Below are 17,548 nucleotides of genomic sequence, written 5' to 3'. Positions count from 1 at the left end.
GTTCTTTTCAGATTTCTACTTCAGGCTTTCATAGTCTTTCAAATTAAATTAAACCGTGCATTTAGATTTTTTGCTTCAAGATATACAGATGGTAAACACGTAAAACAATATTTTCGCCATTTTGCATGTTTTATTAGAAATAAATGTGAAAATATGGAATTTACAATTAGTAAACTAAATATTATAATGATACCATATGCAAATACAATAAAAACACATTTGTCATAGTCATAAAATGTTGGTTCTAAACCAGTTGAAGATAAATAACCGAAGTATGCATCTTTCGTTTATTGTGTTGGCACATCATTGTTCTAGTAAACAATTATGTGTCAAGACTTGGTTCGGTGAAAAAGTAGATAAAACTTTATAAACTATATTCTCTTTGGTCTTAGTAATGCACCTTTAATTTTGACTGATTATGTGCATACTGGAGGTTTCACAATTTAGCGAATAAAAGAAGGTATGTATATCGCTTCCAGCAATTAATTATTCAATGATTACATTCAAAACGAAACTTAAGAAATATAAGTAATTATCTGCAAGTATTTGATTTCATAACCATGTAACTTTTGCTTATTGTCCCGGGTTGCACTGTTTTCCATGTTTGGGTAAAGAAATAAAGGGCGTTCAGGAAATGATGTAGAGCATATGAAAAATCAGAACTAAAACAGAAAGAACCGTACTAGTACGCTTACTTAGTTTACTTATAGACAGAAAAGAAAGGGATGCACATTAATGAAACAGCATGTAAAGATAGTAAACAGGATTAATATGTAAATATTTAAACTAAGCGGTAATCAGTGATAACTAGTCAAAATGATTTGACGTCCAGAGTTGATTCTGCTAGGTCAATATTCACTTTTCACCTTTCACACCGCATCATTTCGACCCACGAACAATTTATAGCCTGCCAATGGACATAAATACACGGTGGTTTGGGCAAGCTGTGGAAAATTCCGTTTCTTGCAAACGAGGTATGCAATCGGGAGGAAGTTTACTTTCCATTTTTCTGTCGACGATAATTTTCTTAAAACATATAAATTGAAATCATTTTATTTTTTGGTATCAAAACTTATAATTACCCTCTGTTTAGCATGTGTCATGTTATTTAAATAAATATTATTAAACACTTACTAAGAAATGGATAATCTTTTCAACACTTTCATATTTCCGTGGTATCAGTGTTCTAGAACAGGTCAAAATCCGTTATAGAGCTACGCCGAAAAAGAATAATTTATATTGTCTCCTACAGAAAACAAATATTTTCTCCTATATGCTTCGGAATCATTGCAACGGCTGTCACAATTGATACAGATCATTACAGGTTTTTTTCTTTCTTCCGAATTTCGCTCACATACACTATAGAGGTCATTGCAAAATATCTAGTCAATATATAATAACCCGTCTAAACATTCAGTGAAAAGATGTCGACGTCAGCATATTTGCTGAATGAACAACAATTCTCCCAATTACATATTTTCTGTGTTTGAAAGACATAATTACACATCACTTTAACCGTAACTGCCACGGGTGACGGGTTTTATTTTTTTATCAACAAGACGGACTTCTAATAAAAATAAAATTATAATAAAGTAAAATAAGAGTCTTATACTTTTGGTCGTAAGACAGAATCTGCTACTTTAATGCAGATAAACGCATAAAGTGTTCATAGGATGAGGCGCGTCAGACGTAAAGAAAAAACAAAAACCCAATGCCTGTCAAATTAATTTCATGTTAAGAACCTGCATTTGATATAGTTAGAGTTACCGCTATTGCCTGATCTTAAATTATAAATTTATTTTCCTACGTCGCTTAAGGTAGGAGCATTGTATAGTTATTTTTAAAGAATTACACTAAATACTACTAAAATCTGTAAGAAGATCTTTTTGAAGTATATAACGCAACAAGCAAAATGATAGCAGACTCGGTTTTATTGTGTCTGTTCATAAGATGCAACAACTCACACGCCCTCTAGCACCGGCGTAACCGAATCCTGTTACGAGGATATTGAATGAACTTCTTGTCCTCAAAAGGACCAGAAAATATAACAACACTGAATCGAAGTACCGCCACACGGCACTTGAAGATTGCTGTGTGATATTTAATAAAATCGAATGTAAATTGTTTCATTTGGTGCCTAAAGATACAATCAGAAGAAATTTTGTTTAATGCCTTTAAATACCATAGCTTTAAAATTGTTTCGCATTGTCTAACATAGAATAATAGTTACAAAAAGGTAACATGAAGCCTCACCTACCTCGTGCAGTCATTTCAATAAAATTAAAGGGTTTCGCCTAGATGACAGGCTTCGTCTACAGCTGTATCTGTGAAAAATAGTAGCACCGAAATAGCTCGCCATATTACTACAAAATGCCGTGGAAATAGTGTATACAGAGCCGCAAAAAACAAACAAAACGATTCTTGTATCATTTGATGTATGCATCTATAAAATATACTTCCCCTAAATCATATTGTATCAGACATGGCCGACATCCTGAAATAACCTCTCGTCCAAATATAGTGTGAGGGTAGTTAACAAAGTAAAGACATTACTGTTACATAGACTTGAAGGAAAATAACTTTTTGCCAAATCTTTACACGTGGAACAGTTCTTTAAAACTGACTTATTTACTGTTTGATCCAACAAACACCTAACATGTTTTTATGTGAATCTTGTGAGTTTAATTTGCAACATACATAATTCTACAGGTCTCCATCTGATGGCAGTGGGATATTTGGTAATGTTTAAGGTATCATATTATGTCCATAAACGTATACTTCCGTGTAAACTTCTAGCCCATGAACATTTTTCTGGGTCTAAAATGACTAGACTCCATAATAAAAATATTAATAATTGTTTTGATTATGAATGCAAAACTAATGAAAATACTTGGAGGTGCTTCCTATCTGTTATGGTTACTAACTCAGTATTTGCTGCATGGTCCTTCTGTGGGTACATGAGGAGTAAATAATAAGAGAAGATTTAAGCTTTTTTTCTACTTATTACTGAACTCTACTTAGGGTTCGTTCCGAATCACAACAAAGTGCAGACATATTCGACAATGCCGAATGGCAATAAGTGAGCTTGAAGTATAATCCCCAACTACGATATATCTAATGATATGTAAACAGAATGTGTATACCGGAAATTATAGTTTACTAGTATTTCTGTAATGGAAATAGAAACAACATGTTCCTACTAAGTTTGCTATAATAAACATACTGAAAAACTTACATTTATGTTCACCGTTTTATCTCTTCATAAATCCGACAGACGATAGCGAAGAAAAAGCTGGCAGAAAATTAATTGCTTTTTGGTGACAAAGCTGATTTAGTTGCTATTAGGGGGCGGAAAAAAGCTGTGTTGGAGAGCTGGTTTACTTAATAGAATAACAGAAAAAGGCACATATTTATACATACAAAAGATTCGTTTTGTATAATCTTATCTTTGGACAGATGGTTTTAATATCAAGACGTATGACCGTTTCTTAAAAGACACAATCGAATACTAGGATATATTGTAAAATTTCAATATCAATGATTACTTCAAGTTATTCATTGGCAACTTGGAAACTACGACTGATTGTAAATAGTAACATGCAAAGCTGATTGCGGAAGTTCGGTAGATCAACTTAGATGTCTACGCATGCCTGACATAATGTTTTGATGGGCATTCGGATTTTATGACTTGCTGACTACCGCTCCTTAACATTCGTAATATTATGGGACCATGCAAGCTTTACTTATGGTGTATTTGGACCACAATGTCCCAGAAACATAAAAAGATCAGTTGTCCTTAATGCTATGCGAATAGTTCCCTTGATGATTTTGCAATATCTAAAGACATTTGTCTTCCATCCCTTTATTTGTCTCGGAGGGCTCTGGGCGCAAGAGCTGTCAGTTACTTGTGGGGAACAGAATGGCATGTGAACAAAGCTGTTAACTAAACTAATTACTGACAAAAATGGCGTGCACTCATATTAAACAAGTACAGATAAACTAAACGGAAAACAATGGAACTGACTCGGGCAGAATTTAGGTTTTTATCCCAGACATGTCTGTTTATATTGCATTTCTTTACTACGTCGGTATTCCCAAAGGTAGAGTTAAACATACTTTTGGTTATTGCTATCACTGAAAGATTTATAGGTACTTAAGAATTTTGGCTCCTTGGCACTAAGAATTGACTTTAGGAGTAATGATAAACAGTGATATATCGTTTGTGTAAGTATTTTGTCTACAGAGATAGGCAGAGATGGTATTGATATTTGTATTCAGGATGTAACAAATACAGGCCAAAACTCTTGACAAACAGCTGATAAGAATATGATAATAATATAGTAGCTCTGACCGTTAATACATTTCAATATTATGATTTTTTTTATTGTATTTGAAATGTGAGTTAATTGTCACATATTTCCTTTTCTGTATAACAAGCAACACAACATTTTAAATATGATGCCAATTTAAAGCAGATATAAAGCATCACACTGTTTCTGGTATTGTTTCAATGAAATTTGATCACTTTAACGCTATTTTTTGGTCGAAGAAAAATATATATGTCCTAATCAGAAAAATAATTTTATTTTGTTGGTAAAAATACTCAATAGAATGTAGGAAATCTTAAGATATTTGTTTGGATTAATCGTTTTAGATACTAAATCTTCCAAAATAATTCTCCCAAAATTTTTAATGATATCACAGCATTTACACTTAAACAAAACTGTACGCAGCTGCTTGACATCGTGATGTCAAATATTTTAGGGTGCTCTAGTGGTTAAAACCGTTGACCTCGAATCACTCAAACTTTTGTGGATCCACAATCCCAACTTGAAATGTATAGAATTGTATTATTTTCGGAAGCTATCCGCAACATAGCCAAAACGCGGTGCGTGCCCAGCATAGTTCAAGGTCGGCTTATTGCGGAATAGATTTTGCTCTACAAGTATGTAGGTTATTAGCTATTCATGTTAGAATACCGTGAATTAAAATCAGAAGACTAACATGCGTTGTCGTATTAGTCTGAGCTCACTCCACCTATTTGCTACCTCGATTAATGTCCAAAACTAAAGTGCCTGCATTCTGCTATTATACAAAAATATCCAATATAATATCAAAGATGAATACGTTTCCTTTTAAAGCATCGGTAATATGTAACAAAGTCATAACTCAAAATTCTGTTAAGGGAATACAAAATGAAAATATAGGTATTTTATAGCATTTATTGTTTTATTTAGTTTATATGTAGAGATGGGCGCGTGATTTACCAGTGTACAATTTCTAGATACACAAATGCGTCCAAGAAATAGAAGTAACGACACAGATAAGAAAGTCAATTCTTTTTTCGAGCAGTAACATTTTACAGCTTTGCATACTTCTCTCATAAAAAGCCAATGTCAGACAATTATAATTCTGTACCATGCAATGTGATCTGACTTCGAAGTAAGATACATGACGCTTAGATATTGCGCGGCTAGTCACGTTGGTTGGCCATCCTGTGCACTAGCTTTCTTAAATTTCATGACCTAGCAACGCCTGAATGCATGTCTGACCGCATAACATTCAGAAAACCCCTCTAAAATGTTATTATTTTTTTCAGTTCAGGCGGCAGATCATTTTACAAATGAGTATAACGTCATTGACAAAAGTAAAAAATAAGAAGTAAATAGCGTTGATTCTATACACTACTAAATAAATTTATCACACTCTGCCTAAAGATGTGTTGTTTAAATTGTCAAAAAGACGTTTTTTAGACTTAAATGCTGTCATTTTTCATAGATTACGGGACGCTATTTACTTCTTATTTTTTACTTTTCAGATATTTCAGAGTGAATACTGTTGTATGAACGCCGGTTGCAATTATGTACTTAAAGAATTCAAGGGCTTTGTCTAGATTTACAGCAATTTCGAGTCTTTTCTCACTCAGACTTTTGTCAATAATACAAAAAAAAACGTTTCAGTTATTTTAGGATCGTCTGGTATTATGCCAGGATCTCCTATGATGACGTGTTTTGATATGCGCGGAAAGCACCTACACCAGATCGTTAAACAAAGCGGGATACCATTATTCTAGCGACTGTGTGAACAAGTAAGAGAAGGTACAATTTATGAACTCATCAAAGTACGAGGTACCTTAATAATGTAGATATCAGAATATACTCTATGGTGTATTTGATACATCCATGTCTGATGCAACAAATAATAAAGTGTCTCTTAATCCTTACCCTGCTATATTTTTAAAATGGACTAGAACATCATTCAATTTGGGCAGTAACCATTTATTATTCAAATGGGTATTCACCTTAAATTTAATGACTGAATAGCGAACAGTACAGACCATGATCAGACTGAACATCCACGCAGTCTGATCATGGTCTGCACTGGTTGCAAAGGCAGAAACATTTGCCGCCAGAAGGCTAAAGGCTAATAAAGTAATGGAACAAGTATTGATAAAACAATTCATAATTAGAACACCAGAACTTCTTGGCAAATATATACACTAAGTCCGAGACAGCGATATCCTCATATCTACCGGCATTGTAGAGGGCCAAATTTGCTTTATTTAATTTTGATACCAATATTTGCTTATCAAGTCTTGATTTCAATTTTTATCCAATAAGATTGTGATTATGTGTAATGTTATTTGAAATTGCGGATGTATTCTTTTCAAACTTTAAGTTCTTCAAAATTCCTCCTGCTTGGTTACAATAATATGTTTCTATGTAGAAGCAAACTTCTTTTTATTACTTTAGTAGTGTATAGAATCAACTGCACATTCTGCAATTATATTTAGTTTTTGTATTTTTGTAGTACTTAGAGACATTTTTTCTACATGCTCAAACATATTTATTAGCAACTAAGGAAGATGTGAAGTTATATTTATACCAACACTATAATGGTTTGTTTTCCAAGTGTTTTAGTTTAATATGCAGATCGACAACTGCTTTTCCTAGGAATGCTGCTTGACAAATCGAAAATCTGGCTTTACTCATGTGCGTTCTGTTTGCATTTAAAACTTTTGTTTCAGATAGCAAAAATAAAACGACGTATACAAAATTTATATTTCGTATGTAGGTTTGCCAGATTTGGCGACAGAACAAACAAATACGAATTGATTTTGCCGTTGGGCAATTACATCGGATTCGTTAGTTTTATCATCATAGCCAACCGACTGCCACAGAAAATAACATGAAGTTGAGAAACATCCCAGTGCTTTTGCCTCTACAGTACATAGGTTGAAATACATTAAATTTTATACTTGAAATGTACAGTGCTCAGCGTTGTCACATATATATATATATATAAAAACAAAGACAAATATCAAACAGGGAATGCCACGTACCAAAAACGCAGCCTCCCCAAAATGAAACCCACAACGCAAGACGTGCACCACACACACACACACACACACACAAACACACACGCACACACACACGCGCACACAAAGCCAACACACGAGGACAAAACGAACAAAGGAACACAGTGGGGCACCGCCATGGAACGGTCAGTGACAAAAACACCACTGGGGAGCTTAAACCGATTTATGGTACGCACCAACCCTCACTCTTACCTCCACCATGTTCCAAAGACACGGGACATTGTAAGTAAAAGTAATCCCCTCATTTTAGATTACAAATCCTACATCATTTCATGAATTACATCAAAAGACATCAGATACGTAACAGTCAAATGAACAGCAACAAAGTATTGATTTTTTTCTGAATCTTTTGAAATATAGTTTATTTGATAATACCGCAACATCTAGCATTCCTAAAAGTTTTCTTCAAAGTTTATCATTATTACTTATTATTTGAAACATACAAACCTTGTTATTTACAGAACGCAACGCTTTTGTTGTTTGTTTAATTTTGTTTAGATTTATTAGTATCTTGAGATTAGATTCTGTTTAAGCACGCCAACCTTCTCACGAGAACGTTCAAGAACTTCGTCAAAGGGGTATTCAAGTGTTGAATGATATTTTACATGCCTGGATTAAAAATGTTTCATGTGCGTACACGAATTACAACATGCTGATTTTAAGAATTGCTGAAATTTACTGAAAAAAAAAAATTGGTATGCCTCATCAACATGAAGTGGACAAGCGTATATTAGCGAAAATTTTATGTCCGATTATTATTTTATTAGTTATGACCCTTTTGTGGTCTTTGAAATATTACAACTACATTTTGTATTTAACTCTTCCTACAGATTCAGCCCCATTGAAATGAAACTTAGAATATACCATCATAGAAGTGGACTTGCATATACGGACGGTACTTTCAACCGATTATCATTATTTAGGTATGGCCCTTTTCTAGAGCTTTAAGTTCAAAACTCCGCCTACAGTTTCAAACCAATAAAAAAAATGAAATAAACAGAAAAGAAGCCGTTATGCATCTTCTAAGAGAGATTTATCTTGTCACAATTTGTTTATAGAAGAATCGCAGCAAAACTACACTGTTATGACCTGGTGTTACTATTCTACCATACATTTTTTCTCTCATTTTATTTCTCTCAAACGGCAAAATTACATCCACAATGAAATATAACCAAAAACTGGACTTTACTTGGACCCTTGTGGCCATTCGAAATAAATATATAGTGTTCCAATTAACATGTTCGCCATTACGTTTTCTGCAATACATGTATGCAAAATTGCAAAAGTCTTTCCCTCCTTGTAACAACGTTCCACTCATTTTGAATCAGTTGCTTTAACACTAATAAAGTGTCATTTTACCTTCAGTCACTTTGTATAAGTTCAATTAAATTATCAATTAAAGTCTCGTTCACCACAGAAGTAAAATATCTCTCCGACAATTAACTGCTCCATCTGTAAGTCTCTTTTGATTTCGTTCGTCTTTTGTTTTGTTTCATCTCTTATGATAGAATATGAATATATGTATGAGGCGGGAATAGGACATAACTCTATTAAAGAAATATTGTATTTTGGCGGACTGGAACAAATAAAGTAGTTACTTAGGCACTTTGCGTTTTTGTGATTTATTTTGCATACACAACAACTTTCTTCGAAAATAATTTCTTACAACGTTACACATTATTCACTGCCATTTTAACATATTATTCATATTGATGTATTTTGACTCTTACAGAAAAAGTCACACGGTTTTGCAGGCATCTCTCCACTGTCGTAAGTCTGCAGAAAATATTGTTTTTCTAAATATTGATAGAACTGTGATTTGGGAAAGTAAATCATATTAGTTTTATAAACTGCATTTATAATTTAAAAAAACAACAACAACAAAACAAATCTGTCACATCCCATTCTTTTAATAAAAACAACGCAGTCTAAATTAGGATTTATGTTTCTTACGTGACAAAATATCTAAATAATGGATAACTTTTAAAAATGCTGCAGTGATGCTTTGAATATTGAACATCTATAAAATGATTTGCTTTTCTTCATAATGAAATTATGCGATTACAAATGTGAATGTACTGGTACTCAAGAACATGTTCACTTGAAAGCAGTTATTGTATTTTGTAGTTTTTCCGTAACCGTTATTTACGAACGAACAACGAAAACATCAAACTTTTCTGGAGGTTAAAAGTAGTGTGATCCAAATGGTCATGATCATCAATTTCACATAAAACAACATTGATAAACAATTCCTCACTGAGCTGAGAACGAAACTTAGCGCAGAAATACACAGTTTCATAAAACGAAAAATACAAATAGGGTCAATCCAAAGTAGAAGTACATAGAGTATTACGAGGTCCCAAAGTGGTGCCATACTGTGCTCCATTGTATGTTTGTTTAGCTTAGTTGTTGTCGTTTTACTTTGTCTGTGTATTTTGACAAAATATATTTGTGAATATCACCGTTATATACACACCCATACATACACTGCTACCATGTTTTGCTTTAACTCTTACCCTGCTAAATTTCTATAAACTGCTTAAAGGGGTGGGTGCTAACCAAAATGATATTGACAGAATGGCGAACAGTGCAGACCATGATCAGACTGCACGGATGTGCAGGCTGATCTTGGTCTGCACTGGTCGCAAAGGCTGAATCAATTGCCGCCAGCAGGCCAAGTGTTTAAGGGTACTTGGGTCGTGGGTATTCATTTTTATCTTTGCCTTTCTTCTTTTCCACTTATTAGTCAGTGTCCCATAAAATGGCCGTGTACGTTTGATTGAATTTGAATAAAATGTTAGTGGACAAACATGTAAGTTAGAGGTTGCAATTATCATTCATTGGTACAGTCAGGTTGTGCTTAGCATTACCATTTTATTGTTTCACAATCACAATGGACAGGATTTTATTCTCTCTGATTTATAAATTTGTCTGAAAAATAATCATGATAAGAACAGGATCATAGCAATTTCTAAAATCATCTCAAATCGTATTATCTTAATATGGGCAAGACAGTCTAAATGAGAATTTATGTTCCTTACGTGACAAGCAATATAAATAATGTATGTGGTCATGTAACAATGCAGCGCTGCTTTGGTAGAGGTGCATTTGCTTTAAATTTTACAGTTTATGTCGGTAACATTCTCATTTTTAACTTACTTACGAATATTAGAACAAAATTAGATTGTTGTGAAAACAAAATCAATAATAAACTTTTTAAACTTCTGCATACGCCAGACTGGGAGTTAGATATTTTCATTGTTTCTTTGCAAAGGTGCAGGTATGCACACCAACAAGCTTCACGTTAATTAAACGCCTGTTCAAGTTGCTAACGTTTTGTGAAAAGTCCTTGATAAGCTTCAATTAACATACATTATTTTTACTAAAAAGAATTTATTACACAAAACGTGCCATAGAAAAAGAACCATTTGAGTAGTTTTTGAGTTCGGTTATTTATTGAAGGTATTTCCTATTTCATATTGAATGATTGGTGTCATATATATTTTATATCAAATTTATATAAATAACTCTACGTATTTCAACATTCTATCAATTTAAACGGCTATATTTAAAGAGTACTAGAATTATTAGGTAATTAATCAATAAGAGGGTGATGGGGATACACTGTAGATAGTTTTGACTTTTTCATTTCAGAAATTGTTCCTAATTATAAGTATTTTAGGTCTTTTACTGCAAACAACTTAGATCTATAAGAGGGTCATTAGTGGACGAGTGGTAATTTCCAGCTTTCCAACGCCCATTTCACAGCGCGTATTGCCTTTCTAAACTGTCAAATTTTAAATGGCTATGTATGCGGTGATGTGTAAGCCGTACCCTTTTGTCTTGAAGAAAGTTTGATCTAGTATATATCAATTAAACATTTTATCAACCTAGATTATCTTCACTTTAGTAAAGAATACATCGTGAGCTATTCCGTCACATGATTATTATAAAACTTACACAAATCTGATATCTGCAGAACTGTTAAGAGCTCATTTATAACAGTAAGTTTTCTAACGAGGCAGGTTGGAGTGCAAAACCTGATCTATCTTTGGATATATGACAATGTTTTGCCGCCGTTAATCTGTATAAAGTCGCATTTCTTAATATTATTTTTCATGAGAAAAAATACATCATACAGGGAAGGGGTGAAAAATCTTTTTCTTTTGAATTTAGACTGAACAAGACATCATGGTATGAACCATCTAGAGAGAGTTTGTATTTTATTCCAGCGTTTTGTATTCATCAAATATAGAAAAAGAAAATAAATTAGATAACGACAATTACATGCTGATATGTAGAGGACATTTGTTTATACGCAGGGGTTTCGAAAGATTAAAAATCAATTGTTTGCTAAACTGGAATATCAGAACATCTATCTTGATTTGGAGTTTCTCTTGCGAACAATATTTGACATAATAATTGTTTTAGAGGGTCCATGGCAGACAGTTATGGGCTTATGTTGTAGACAACCTTCTATATTTACTGTCTCTCTGATATAAACCAGATACACAAATACCCTTACAATCATAAATATTGATATAGATATAGGATATAAGGTTAATATAAGTTGGTGCAATTTTTTATTCTGCTTGTGCATTCTATTGTTACTTTCTTAACTCTTCGTATTCCTTTCAAATATTTCAGTCCATGCCTAATTAATTTGTCAGTTTATAGTTCGCACTTGAAAAATAAATAACATTAAGAAAGCGTGTATGGTATGTCCTTGGCGAGTTTTATTTACAGAAATTACGTCATTGGCTGTAGCAACTAAAATAAAGGGATGTTAAAATCAGTTTGCAGTGTTCTGAACAACATCTCAAGTAAATATATTGTGCCATGCGTGTCTATGTCATACATAAGTCAAAGATGCAGACAGACGATTTATAGTGACAGTTTTAGCGATATGCAGCTGATTTACCAGTTTTGTAGTCTGTAAATACTGTTACGAAAAATGAACAAATTAGGAGATTGGTGTGTTATCAAGGCAAATAAAGTATTTACTACTAAACGAAGAATAAATATTTGCACACTCATCATATATAAACAGAACAGATCGACGGAAATTTCGAACTCTTCCTTGATATGTGAACCTATTTCAGTATTGACCTTGAGAATGAGCTGTAGTTGTGTCATGTGAATATAAGAAAGAACAAATATTTAAGTTAATTGACTCTCCTTTCTTTATGCACTTTGTTTTGATAATATTTTTATTGTTCCTTCTCTTGAGAAGGAACACTTCTTGTCAACATTTTACACTTGACTGAGCAGGCAATGGATGCACGGATTCTGTCAAAGGCATCCGAATACCAGTAGGGCGCCGCCATCTTGGACTCATGCATATTCATTACAAATAGCCTCCATGCCAATGTATGTTCGTACGTGTTTACGTAAACCTATTGTGAAATGCAGGTTATTAAGGAACAATAATTCGTACAGAGTATTAACCCGTGCATTGAATATTTGATACTGTAAAATAGAGATTAATATAATGAATATACATAATCTAAAGACTCCTGCCAAATAATCATGTTATGAAATAAATGATCTAAAAATAGAATCCTGCCAAATAATCAAGTTATGAAACGTGATGTTTTATATATCAATAGGCAAATGCTGTAGTCCAGGTTTGCAAATACTTTTTTCAATTTTTGTAACCTGTCTAGATCCTTTTCTCGCGTTTCGTAAATGAATATGTGAAAACCTTTTGTGTATACAATATGCAGGTGCTCGCTTGTGTAAATCGCGAAAACATACGGGGAGTGCTACTTCTGCACAGAATTTGGAAGATTTTAATACTGAACATAAAGTAAACTAACAGACATTTATCACTGTTATTGTTCCTTCTCTTGAGAAGGAACACTTAGATTCGGTAAGTCACACTTGACTGAGCAACTGATCTCGAAAGCTGTTGTCATTACAAGCTGGCCAATCAAACTCCGTGACCTTAGCAATAACCTCTGACATTAGAATTATTCTTCCCTAATTGAGGCGACTCTCTGGCTGAACGCGCTCGGCGGATTACACATTACTAAACCCGAGGAAGGAAAAGTGGTGTTGGTGAAACATGCCAAACATCTCATTTGTCACAAAGGTTAAAATATGTCGTTACCTTCGAATGCATGTTTAATATGTTATGATAAACCCCATTGTGACCCTCTCATTGTGTGCAACAAATTCACGATTTGAATGCCCGGATGTCAAATTCATGAGATTTAGAACAGATACTACTAAATCACAGCCGTGAATAACTTGATCAATGACCACTTAGTTTGTTGTGTGCGAGGCCGTAACCTGTTAGCGCATCAGATTACTAGTGCATTAGGAGCCCACCATATATGTAGCACAAAAATGACTTACCAGCTTTGAAGGGGTGAAGCAGTCAGGAAAAAAGTAACTGATTAAAATCAAACACTTCCGTGAAATATCCATTTTACATGTTAGTTAAAAAAACAAGTTCCGGAAAATGTCCACTATTTACTTTTAATGTCCCCTACTGTCATAGTCTGCTATCAACTCTATAAACTTCTCAAAACACTTTACCAGTAACACATGGACATTTTTGGACTGAGTTTAATCGGGTCAATGTGTACAGCCAGTGTTTCTTAATTGCCGTATTTACTCAACTGAAAGTGGTAACGGATTTAATTTGTTGTTGGATTTAACGTTAGCGTACATACTGTGGAAATAGCGGACTTGACATTTTTCAGGCAATAGAAAACAACATAGATCTTTTTCAAAATTTTAGTGTTTTCTTTTGTATTTTGGTGCAGAAATAAACGCCCCCTTGGTGCAAAATGTATCACCCCCTCGCCTTGGGCGCTTAAACGGGTGATACGGAATGTCAATAAGGTAGAATGGTCTTGTCATTGTGTCCTATCCTAGGGTTCCACATATTTAAAACAGACATTGCAACCAAAATTTTACAAGATGATCATTATATATTTATATAGATGTGCCCTAGAAGGAACTCTTTGCATATGCGCTAGAAGGAACATTTTGGTCAGCTAAATCTTGTTTATTTACATAAGCTCAATTTTCAAGAACATTAACTCAATCTTTAATATAAGCCTACTTCCTTAGAAAAGCAAATTATGGTATGTATTGTAAACATAATGGCTAAATTTGGTTTGAAGAGTGCGCTTTAGGTTGGAGAGCACCAATTGTTTTCCCAAAGACATCCATGATAAAATTATGGCGTGTACGGCTTTCTATAAATCGAAGTCTTATCTTTTTTTCAAGAACTATCATACGAATAGTAAATACTTTGTTTAAGTAATTTTAGCCTGAATGAGATGACCCCTGTTTACATCGTTGGAATGGCGGAAAAATCGTTTGATAAAACTTTTTTCAACACACATAAAATGTAGCAAGTTTGGTCAAACTGTATGTTATACTACTGTAAATGAGGTTAAAAAATTCAATTTGAAAACAAAATCACTTCTTAGGTTTGTTTACATGACTGACCAATCAGAACGTACAAACATTACCTTATTGCCAGGTATACACTTACCTTATTCCCAGTAAGTTCCCTGTACTTTTCTGAATTGGTGGTCTCTGACCTATTGATGAATGTTCCGTATCATATTTTCCCATTTTACAGTGTTATTATCAAACACGGGTCAATACCAAATGTTTTACAAAGTTACATTAAGAAATGTTTAAAGTTTTAAGAAAGATATGGACAGTTTACTTAGGTCACCTGCCCAGATTCAGACTCTGTCGTCATTTTATTACCTTCAAGCTGAAATATGATTTATTCGGTAGGAAATATAAATAATGTCTATTAGATTTGATCAGTTCCAGACATTACAGAGATAAAAATAAGCCTTTTTGGTAAAACAACTCTGATAAAAATAGGCACCCCTCTCAAAAGAAGAGGCCAATATTAAAAAAAACAAACTCTAATTTTTGCATGAGAACGTCTTTTAACATCATTTGCAACAGATGTGTGACCATGAACATTACCTGTGATGGCTTCCAACGAAGTAATGTTTTAGCTCTAATATAGGTTAGAGAACACCAAGTGTTTTCCAATAGACTTCCATTATAACATTATGGCGTGCACAGCCTTCCATTAATCGAAACATGTATATCTAATCACATTTTTTTACAAGAACTGTCTTAGTTCCATCAAAATATCGGACGAAAATCATACTGACAGTTATACTTCATTTAAGTAATTTTCGTCTGAAAGAGATGACCCCTGTTTTCATCGTTGGCATGCCGGAGAAATTCGTTTGATAAAACTTTGTTTTCAGTTCACATAAAATGTAGCAAATTTTACCAAAATGTACGATAAAATTCTGTAAATGTGGTTAAAAATATTCAATTTCGAAAAAGAAAATCACTTCTTGGGTTTGTTTACATGACTGACCAGTCAGAACGGGCAAACATTTTCTATTTAACTTAAGCAGATGTTTTTATTTTAGTTTATACAGTCTTAGAGATAAATACTTTGCGTGCTATACAAGTGTTTCATTACATATTTAGTATACGTGACTAAAGATAGTTTGTCTTTCTTCATGTCCTCCATTTCTTCTTTTCCTCAGTTTTCTTTTCCTTTCATTCATTGTACCGTATAACGGGTTATTTTTACTGCTGTAAAAGTTCATGGATTTGGGGTAAAAACACATGATTTTATTTTATACGATTTTAAAATTTCCGAAGTCACAAGGTCTTCAAGTTTATTTGACCCTATGTGGCGAATTTATACGAGGCCAATATTTACGAATCTGATTTGGTCGCAAAAAATAGTAAAAATTAGCAGCATGTATAAAATACCCGTTATACGGTATTACATTCAGACTTTGTAATTATATGTAAATAAATTTGTACATATTAAACGGAGATGTTGATACGGTTCCGCTTTGCTGTTGTTTTCTATCTGCCCGTTCGTCGGCCGTCATATGACAGTTTGTAACAATCAGAAGACTTCAAACAGTCTGCTGCGAGTACTATTACGAAACAATTTTGATGTATTATTCTAATCTATGAATTTCACTGGAGTAAGAAATAAGATGGGCGTTCATTATTTTCCATTAGATGTTCAACAATGACTTGCTGGGAACCATGGCAGACCCGAGGAATGCAAAAATGCCAATATAAATGAAAGTATCTGTAATAATCTGTCAATACAGCAATAAGACGACTTTCTCTATTTTCCTTTCTCACGTACTTCCCCAAATAAATAACACATGCACGTTTTATAATGTTGCCATGACAGCATTAAGCGCAATATAATTTAATTGAAATGTTTCAGTACTCTTGCGAACTACATCACGTTAGATTTGACTCTAGAATTTATGTTCGTCAAACAGTGTTTAAGTACTGTACAAAGACATTTCATTGTAATTTTCCCTTCCACACGTTAAGACCTCTAATTTGATTTGAATTTATAGTTTACTATCTTCTCATGTTATCTTTGCAGATTTCTTATCTAAAAGAAAGATACCGCAATTTTAGAAAATCACAAAAGTCGTCAGAATATACGAGTCTCATTACACAATATTTGACTGTATTGTAATGTTAAGATGTAATTTCATTCTAAGATCATCCCTTTAGAGTTGTAGTGTCGTTTTCATTGGTTTTTGGTCTTATTTTATGCGAAGAGTAATATAAGTTTGTCTGCTAAATTTAACATTCCCTTAGGTGATATTGTGTGCGAGGAGAGACAGGCTCGCACGAAAGCGATGTGATAGAAAGCGTCGTTAAAATGATTTAACACAGCTAGAACAAAGTTTTAGAACAATCTTTGAAATATTTCAAATTTATTCAAATGTTTCCAGTATTAGAAACATATTTACTGCTTTTTGGATGTTGTTAGCCATGTACAGTGACAGGAAAGTAGGGGAGGGGGAGGGGGAGGGGAGGGGAGGGCACCAGTGTCCTATAGACATCTAGTTATTCTAAAAATTATATGAATGTTTAAAATGTGTTAATGTATATATTTTCTCAATCATAAATGACATCTTACAGTTGAGATGAATATTTCGAACACAACAAACTAAAGTAAATTTATATCTGACAATAAAAAAAAATCAATTGAATTTAATATTTGCATCAGCCCATGCAAAATAGTGACTGACAATGAAAAAGCAAAATTAAGTTTCAACCAGTTTTTTTCGATTAAAAACAAGTGAAAAATGATGTAACTGTTTGGAGGCAAAT

The sequence above is a fragment of the Mercenaria mercenaria genome, chromosome 2, assembly GCF_021730395.1.
Source record: "Mercenaria mercenaria strain notata chromosome 2, MADL_Memer_1, whole genome shotgun sequence".
Taxonomy (NCBI): Eukaryota; Metazoa; Mollusca; class Bivalvia; order Venerida; family Veneridae; genus Mercenaria; species Mercenaria mercenaria.
Note: the sequence above shows the minus strand (reverse complement) of the source record.